This window comes from Zootermopsis nevadensis, unplaced genomic scaffold, assembly GCF_977971745.1.
Source record: "Zootermopsis nevadensis isolate Lab colony 2312 unplaced genomic scaffold, Znev_1.0 Znev_ptg000243l, whole genome shotgun sequence".
NCBI lineage: Eukaryota > Metazoa > Arthropoda > Insecta > Blattodea > Termopsidae > Zootermopsis > Zootermopsis nevadensis.
This window is the reverse complement of record NW_028259370.1, coordinates 85,001-92,500: the sequence shown is the minus strand read 5'-3', so window position 1 is coordinate 92,500 and position 7,500 is coordinate 85,001. Positions and strand designations below refer to the sequence as shown.

Genomic DNA, 7,500 nt, shown 5'->3' with positions numbered 1-7,500 from the left:
GCCGCCGGGGACCCTGTCGCCGGCAGGCCATTCGCGCTTCCGCCCCGCGTTGGCTGAGGCAGTTTAGGGCAAGAGTGGCACAAGTGCACCGACCGCCGTTTCCTTTGGGGTCGGCGCCCGTCACCCCGCTCAGTGGCCGGCGAAGACCGGCCGAGTCTCGGGTTCGAGTCGGCACAGGACACTGAGTGCAAGAGTGACACAAGTAACGGCGTTCACGGGCGGCCTCTGGGAGATTGCCCTCAGTACCACCGGGCAACGCGGGGGACTGCAGGCCTCGACCCGCGCCGCTCGATCCCCGTTTAGGGCAAGAGTGGCACAAGTGCACCGACCGCCGTGTCCTTTGGGGTCGGCGCCCGTCACCCCGCTCAGTGGCCGGCGAAGACTGGTCGAGTCTCGGGTTCGAGTCGGCACTCGAGCCTGAGTGCAAGAGTGGCACAAGTGATGGTCTTCACGGGCGGCCTCTGGGAAGCTGCCCCTAGTACCAGCGGACAACAGCGAGGGACTGCAGGCCTCGGCCCGCGCTACTTGCGACCGTTTAGGGCAAGAGGGGCACAAGTGTATCGACCGCCGTGTAATTTGTGGTCAACCCGCGCTGTTGCCTGCGAAGACCGGCCGAGTCTCGGGTTCGAGTCGGCACAGGGCACTGAGTGCAAGAGTGACACAAGTAACGGCCTTCACGGGCGGCCTCTGGGAGATTGCCCTCAGTACCACCGGGCAACGCGGGGGACTGCAGGCCTCGTCCCGCGCCGCTCGATCCCCGTTTAGGGCAAGAGTGGCACATGTGCACCGATCGCCGTCTTCAACGGGGTCGGCGCCCGTCAACCCGCGCAGTGGCCGGCGGAGGCTCCGGTTCGAGTCGGCACTCGATTCCGAGTGCAAGAGTGGCACACGTGACGGCCTTCACGGGCGGCCTCTGGGAAGCTGCACTTAGTACCAGCGGACAACCGCGGGGGAATGCTTTCCTCGGCCCGGTGTACTTGCAACCGTTTAGTGCAAGTGGGGCACAAATGCACCGACCGCCGTGTCCATCGGGGTTGGCGCACGTCAACACGCGCGGTGTCCGGCGGAGGCTCGGGCTCGAGTCGGCCCTCGACTACGAGTGCAAGAGTGGCACATGTGACGGCCTTTACAGGTGGCTTCTGTGAGCCGGCCCTTAGTACCAGCGTGCATCCGCGGGAGACTGAAGACCTCTCCCCGCGCTGCTCGAACCCCGTTTAGGGCAAGAGGGGCACATGTGCACCGATCGCCGTCTTCATCGGGGACGGCGCCCGTCAACCCACGCAGTGGCCGGCGGAGGCTCCGGTTCGAGTCGGCACTCGATTCCGAGTGCAAGAGCGGCACACGTGACGGCCTTCACGGGCGGCCTCTGGGAAGCTGCACTTAGAACCAGCGCGCATCCGCCGGGGGACTGCTGGCCTCGGCCCGCTCTACTTGCAACCGTTTAGGGCAAGTGGAGCACAAGTGCACCGACCGCCGTGTCCATCGGGGTTGGCGCACGTCATCACGCGCGGTGTCCGGCGGAGACTCGGGCTCGAGTCGGCACTCATCTACGAGTGCAAGAGTGGCACATGTGAAGGCCTTAACGGGCGGCCTCTGGGAAGCTGCACTTAGAACGAGCGCGCATCCGCCGGGGACTGAATTCCTCTCCCCGCGCTGCTCGAACCCCGTTTAGGGCATGGGGGGCACATGTGCACCGATCGCCGTCTTCATCGGGGTCGGCGCCCGTCAACCCACGCAGTGGCCGGCGGAGGCTCCGGTTCGAGTCGGCACTCGATTCCGAGTGCAAGAGTGGCACAAGTGATGGCCTTCACGGGCGGCCTCTCGGAAGCTGCACTTAGAACGAGCGCGCATCCGCCGGGGACTGAATTCCTCTCCCCGCGCTGCTCGAACCCCGTTTAGGGCAAGAGGGGCACAAGTGTACAGAAGTCCGTCTCCTGGGGAATCGCGTGCTCGGCTGCCCTCAATGGACAGGCAGAAGCAGGGGTCTGCTCGTAGGTGACTCGGCACTCGAGTGCAAGATTGGCGCAAGTGACGACTTCTCGTGCGGTCACGGTGAGGCTGCCGGCGGTGTCTCTGGCTTCTGCCGCATATATATTCCCGTTCGTGCCCTCCACGTCTTCAGATTTCAAAGTCCCATCCGTGCGTGTTAGGTAGGCCGATTTTAGGGGACCTGCCGCTCGCATTCGGCCGGGTCGCGCTCTCTGAGGCTCAGACGTTACGAGTCTCCCCTGAAAACGCCGCGCTGGCACCTTATTTTGTAGGAAAATTTCACACTTCCTCTAGTTGAACTAACGGATGCGTCGCTGATAAATTGGCCCTTTTTCCGCATAAGACGATTCCTGAGCCTTGGGTGGTGTCTGGATACATCAGGAGGACACAACTGACGGAAGAAAAGCCCGGGTCCGTCCTCCGCCCGGCAGGGGAACGATTTTACGAAAAAGGCCGGCTTCGTTCCCCTTCCCGGCAAGCAGCAGGTGGACGATTTTACGAGAAAGACCGGGTTCGTCCACCTTCCCGGCAAGCAACAGGGGAACGATTTTACGAAGAAGGCCGGCTTCGTTCCCCTTTCCGGCAAGCAACAGGAGGACGATTTGACGTTAAAGACCGGGTTCGTCCTCCTTCCCGGCAAGCAACAGGGGAACGATTTTACGAAAAAGGCCGGCTTCGTTCCCCTTCCCGGCAAGCAGCAGGTGGACGATTTGACGATAAAGACCGGGTTCGTCCACCTTCCCGGCAAGCAACAGGGGAACGATTTTACGAAAAAGACCGGCTTCGTTCCCCTTCCCGGCAAGCAGCAGGTGGACGATTTTACGAGAGAGACCGGGTTCGTCCACCTTCCCGGCAAGCAACAGGGGAACGATTTTACGAAAAAGACCGGCTTCGTTCCCCTTCCCGGCAAGCAGCAGGTGGACGATTTTACGAGAGAGACCGGGTTCGTCCACCTTCCCGGCAAGCAACAGGGGAACGATTTTACGAAAAAGGCCGGCTTCGTTCCCCTTTCCGGCAAGCAACAGGAGGACGATTTGACGATAAAGACCGGGTTCGTCCTCCTTCCCGGCAAGCAACAGGGGAACGATTTTACGAAAAAGGCCGGCTTCGTTCCCCTTCCCGGCAACCAGCAGGTGGACGATTTGACGATAAAGACCGGGTTCGTCCACCTTCCCGGCAAGCAACAGGGGAACGATTTTACGAAAAAGACCGGCTTTGTTCCCCTTCCCGGCAAGCAGCAGGTGGACGATTTTACGAGAGAGACCGGGTTCGTCCACCTTCCCGGCAAGCAACAGGGGAACGATTTTACGAAAAAGGCCGGCTTCGTTCCCCTTCCCGGCAAACCCTTCGCCACCGCGATGCCGCGGCCCTCTGTCCCCCGGACACGGTCTATAGGCGGCGTATCGTGGACACACTGCAACCGACTCACTCGTAGTCCGGGCGCGTGCTAGACTCGCGATGCCAAACGGCGCTTCGGCGCTTATGCATGTCGAGTGAAGAGAGGGAAGGGTGCCCTAATGGCACCACGGTTCTGGGGGCGCTCACGTGGCGTCCCCCTAACGGCACGAAGTGGCCCCTGCTCGCAGGGGCGCACGGAGTGCGAGCGTTGAAGTATGAACTGGACCCCCTCGCCGGACCCATCCGGGACCGCGTGGAGGGGGAGGAACGAGCTCCAAGTGAGTCTTCGGTTCCCTGGTTGATCCTGCCAGTAGTCATATGCTTGTCTCAAAGATTAAGCCATGCATGTCTCAGTGCAAGCCAAATTAAGGTGAAACCGCGAATGGCTCATTAAATCAGTTATGGTTCCTTAGATGGTGGACAGTTACTTGGATAACTGTGGTAATTCTAGAGCTAATACATGCAACCGAGTCCCGACCGGAGACGGTCGGGACGCTTTTATTAGATCAAAACCAATCGGTCGCTCACGCGGCCGTTTGCCTTGGTGACTCTGAATAAATGGAGGCGGATCGCACGGTCTACGAACCGGCGACGCATCTTTCAAATGTCTGCCTTATCAACTGTCGATGGTAGGCTCTGCGCCTACCATGGTTGTAACGGGTAACGGGGAATCAGGGTTCGATTCCGGAGAGGGAGCCTGAGAAACGGCTACCACATCCAAGGAAGGCAGCAGGCGCGCAAATTACCCACTCCCGGCACGGGGAGGTAGTGACGAAAAATAACGATACGGGACTCATCCGAGGCCCCGTAATCGGAATGAGTACACTCTAAAGACTTTAACGAGTATCCATTGGAGGGCAAGTCTGGTGCCAGCAGCCGCGGTAATTCCAGCTCCAATAGCGTATATTAAAGCTGTTGCGGTTAAAAAGCTCGTAGTCGGACTTGTGTCCCACGCTGCCGGTTCACCGCCCGTCGGTGTCTAACTGGCACGCACGTGCGGACGTCCTGCCGGTGGCCCGAGCCGGCGCCCGCGGGCGATGGGGGCGGCGACGCTCCCACGCCTCGGGTCGTCTCGGGGAGGGCCTACACAATCCCGTCGCGGTGCTCTTGACCGAGTGTCACGATGGGCCGGCACTTTTACTTTGAACAAATTAGAGTGCTTAAAGCAGGCAGCAGCCGCCTGAATACCGAGTGCATGGAATAATGGAATAGGACCTCGGTTCTATTTTGTTGGTTTTCGGAAGCCCCGAGGTAATGATCAAAAGGGACAGACGGGGGCATTCGTATTGCGACGTTAGAGGTGAAATTCTTGGATCGTCGCAAGACGGACAGAAGCGAAAGCATTTGCCAAGAATGTTTTCTCTGATCAAGAACGAAAGTTAGAGGTTCGAAGGCGATCAGATACCGCCCTAGTTCTAACCATAAACGATGCCAGCCAGCAATCCGCCGAAGTTCCTCCGATGACTCGGCGGGCGGCTTCCGGGAAACCAAAGCTTTTGGGTTCCGGGGGAAGTATGGTTGCAAAGCTGAAACTTAAAGGAATTGACGGAAGGGCACCACCAGGAGTGGAGCCTGCGGCTTAATTTGACTCAACACGGGAAACCTCACCAGGCCCAGACACCGGGAGGATTGACAGATTGAGAGCTCTTTCTTGATTCGGTGGGTGGTGGTGCATGGCCGTTCTTAGTTGGTGGAGCGATTTGTCTGGTTAATTCCGATAACGAACGAGACTCTAGCCTGCTAAATAGTCGCATCCGGTATCCTCTGTGCTACCGGCGACTCCTAATCTTCTTAGAGGGACAGGCGGCTTCTAGCCGCACGAGATTGAGCAATAACAGGTCTGTGATGCCCTTAGATGTTCTGGGCCGCACGCGCGCTACACTGAAGGAATCAGCGTGTCCTCCCTGGCCGAAAGGTCCGGGTAACCCGCTGAACCTCCTTCGTGCTAGGGATTGGGGCTTGCAATTGTTCCCCATGAACGAGGAATTCCCAGTAAGCGCGAGTCATAAGCTCGCGTTGATTACGTCCCTGCCCTTTGTACACACCGCCCGTCGCTACTACCGATTGAATGATTTAGTGAGGTCTTCGGACCGGTGGGCGCGGGGTTTCGGCCCTTCGATTCCACCGGGAAGATGCCCGAACTTGATCATTTAGAGGAAGTAAAAGTCGTAACAAGGTTTCCGTAGGTGAACCTGCGGAAGGATCATTAACGGCACCGAGAGTGACCGAACAGAGAAGGAAGGCATTAAGAAACCGAGTACGGTTGCTGGCTCTGGGGGAGTGCGTAATCTCGCTTGCGAGTGGACCGCCTTCTCGTGGAAGTACCCGTGTCTGGTCATTCATGATAATACAACCTCTACTGATGACTGAAAAATAGATGACGTCAACCTGAGGGGGGACCGGTCGGCGAAAGTCGCACCGACTCCCCCCGCATGAGGGGGAAGACGCATCATAATATGTGACCACTACTGATGACTGAAAAATAGATGACGTCAACCTGAGGGGGGACCGGTCGGCGAAAGTCGCACCGTCTCCCCCCGAATGAGGGGAAGACGCATCAAAAATTAATAAAAGGAAGGCATTAAGAATGAACCAGATGAACGGGGCTCTGCGGAAGGCGTAATCTCGCCTGTGATTGGACCGGCTCTTCCTGGCAGCGGCCGGATCTCGGAGATAACGTCGTCGGCCTGAGGTGTCCAGGTCGGCGAAGTAATCCCCCGGAGGGGGACGGCAAGACCGTCCCGCCTCGAGGTGGGAAGTAGGAGCGAAAGATGGTGAGTGGGTGCCGGCGGCACGCGGGCTCCGAGGATCCTCAGGGATCCAAGGACAACCCGCGCGACCGCGAGCACTGGGCTTAAAGCCACTTTATCTGCCCACGCAAGGCCGTTTCGGCGGCGCTTGAACGAGAGGGGAGCGCGGTCTGACCGTGCCGCTGTTCTGGGGGCAGCTCCCCCTCGAAAAATAACAACTACCTGTCCTACGGGACTAGCAGTAGCATCCTACCCGAAGCTCTGCTCGAATCTAGAGAAAAACAACCCTGAGCGGTGGATCACTCGGCTCGTGGGTCGATGAAGAACGCAGCTAATTGCGCGTCGACATGTGAACTGCAGGACACATGAACATCGACGTTTCGAACGCACATTGCGGTCCTTGGATTTCCAATCCCGGACCACGCCTGGCTGAGGGTCGGCTACATGAAACCCGTGGGCCCGCGCGGTCTTTAAGATAATAAGGGAAAGAAAGAAAGAAAGAGAAAGAAATAAAGGCACGCGAGCGGCCCTACGCTGGGGGGTCTGACGAGCCTGCACCTCGCACCGCCGGCGTCGCTCCGAGCAATCGGTGGCGGCGTCGGCGACTGCGAGGAGGTTAAGGGGAGTCAGTCGCCCTTGAAGGCTTCACAGGGTTCGGTGGAGCGAGCGGATAGACTTAGCTCGCCCTCCTCTCCTCGGCGACGGGGCCCATCCTTCCCCGATCGCGTCTGAGAAGAACTGACGCCCGGCTTGATGTGATGGGAGACAGGCAAACTCCCGAGACAGAGAGAGAGACACACACTTGCCGGGCGGGAGCGAAAGATATGACCACAATAAATAATGACCACAAAAAAAACAAAACAAAAAGAAATCAGTTCAATGAGAGAGGCTAAGCTTCCGACCGCTCACATCGGCCCGTCGGTACAAAAAACCATCTTTCCGACCTCAGATCAGGCGAGACTACCCGCTGAATTTAAGCATATTACTAGGCGGAGGAAAAGAAACTAACAAGGATTCCCCCAGTAGCTGCGAGCGAACAGGGAAGAGCCCAGCACGGAATCCCGCGCGGAGACGTGCAGGGAGATGTCGTGTGTGGGAGGTCCCACTCTCCCGGGGCGCGGTCCAGCGAGTCCAAGTCTCCCTTGAATGGGGCCATCGCCCGCAGAGGGTGCCAGGCCCGTAGGACCGCGGCCGCTCCCGGGTGGGGACTCTCCTCAGAGTCGTGTTCCTTGAGAGTGGAGCACTAAGAGGGTGGTAAACTCCATCTAAGGCTAAATATGACCACGAGACCGATAGCGAACAAGTACCGTGAGGGAAAGTTGAAAAGAACTTTGAAGAGAGAGTTCAATAGTACGTGAAACCG

At 58.6% G+C, this 7,500-nt stretch overlaps 2 non-coding genes and 1 pseudogene across 2 annotated transcripts; all 3 read left to right on the top strand.

The window, feature by feature from the left end:
* The first annotated feature begins 3,678 nt into the window (after positions 1-3,678).
* LOC147870521 (small subunit ribosomal RNA) lies at positions 3,679-5,596 on the top strand. The gene has a single exon (XR_015533364.1). It is a non-coding gene; the product is annotated as a small subunit ribosomal RNA (ribosomal RNA).
* Positions 5,597-6,420: 824 nt separating this feature from the next.
* LOC147870520 (5.8S ribosomal RNA) lies at positions 6,421-6,576 on the top strand. Its single transcript, XR_015533382.1, has one exon. It is a non-coding gene; the product is annotated as a 5.8S ribosomal RNA (ribosomal RNA).
* A 501-nt stretch (positions 6,577-7,077) lies between these two features.
* The window catches only part of LOC147870519 (large subunit ribosomal RNA), a 4,225-nt pseudogene continuing 3,802 nt past the window's right edge, over positions 7,078-7,500 (top strand).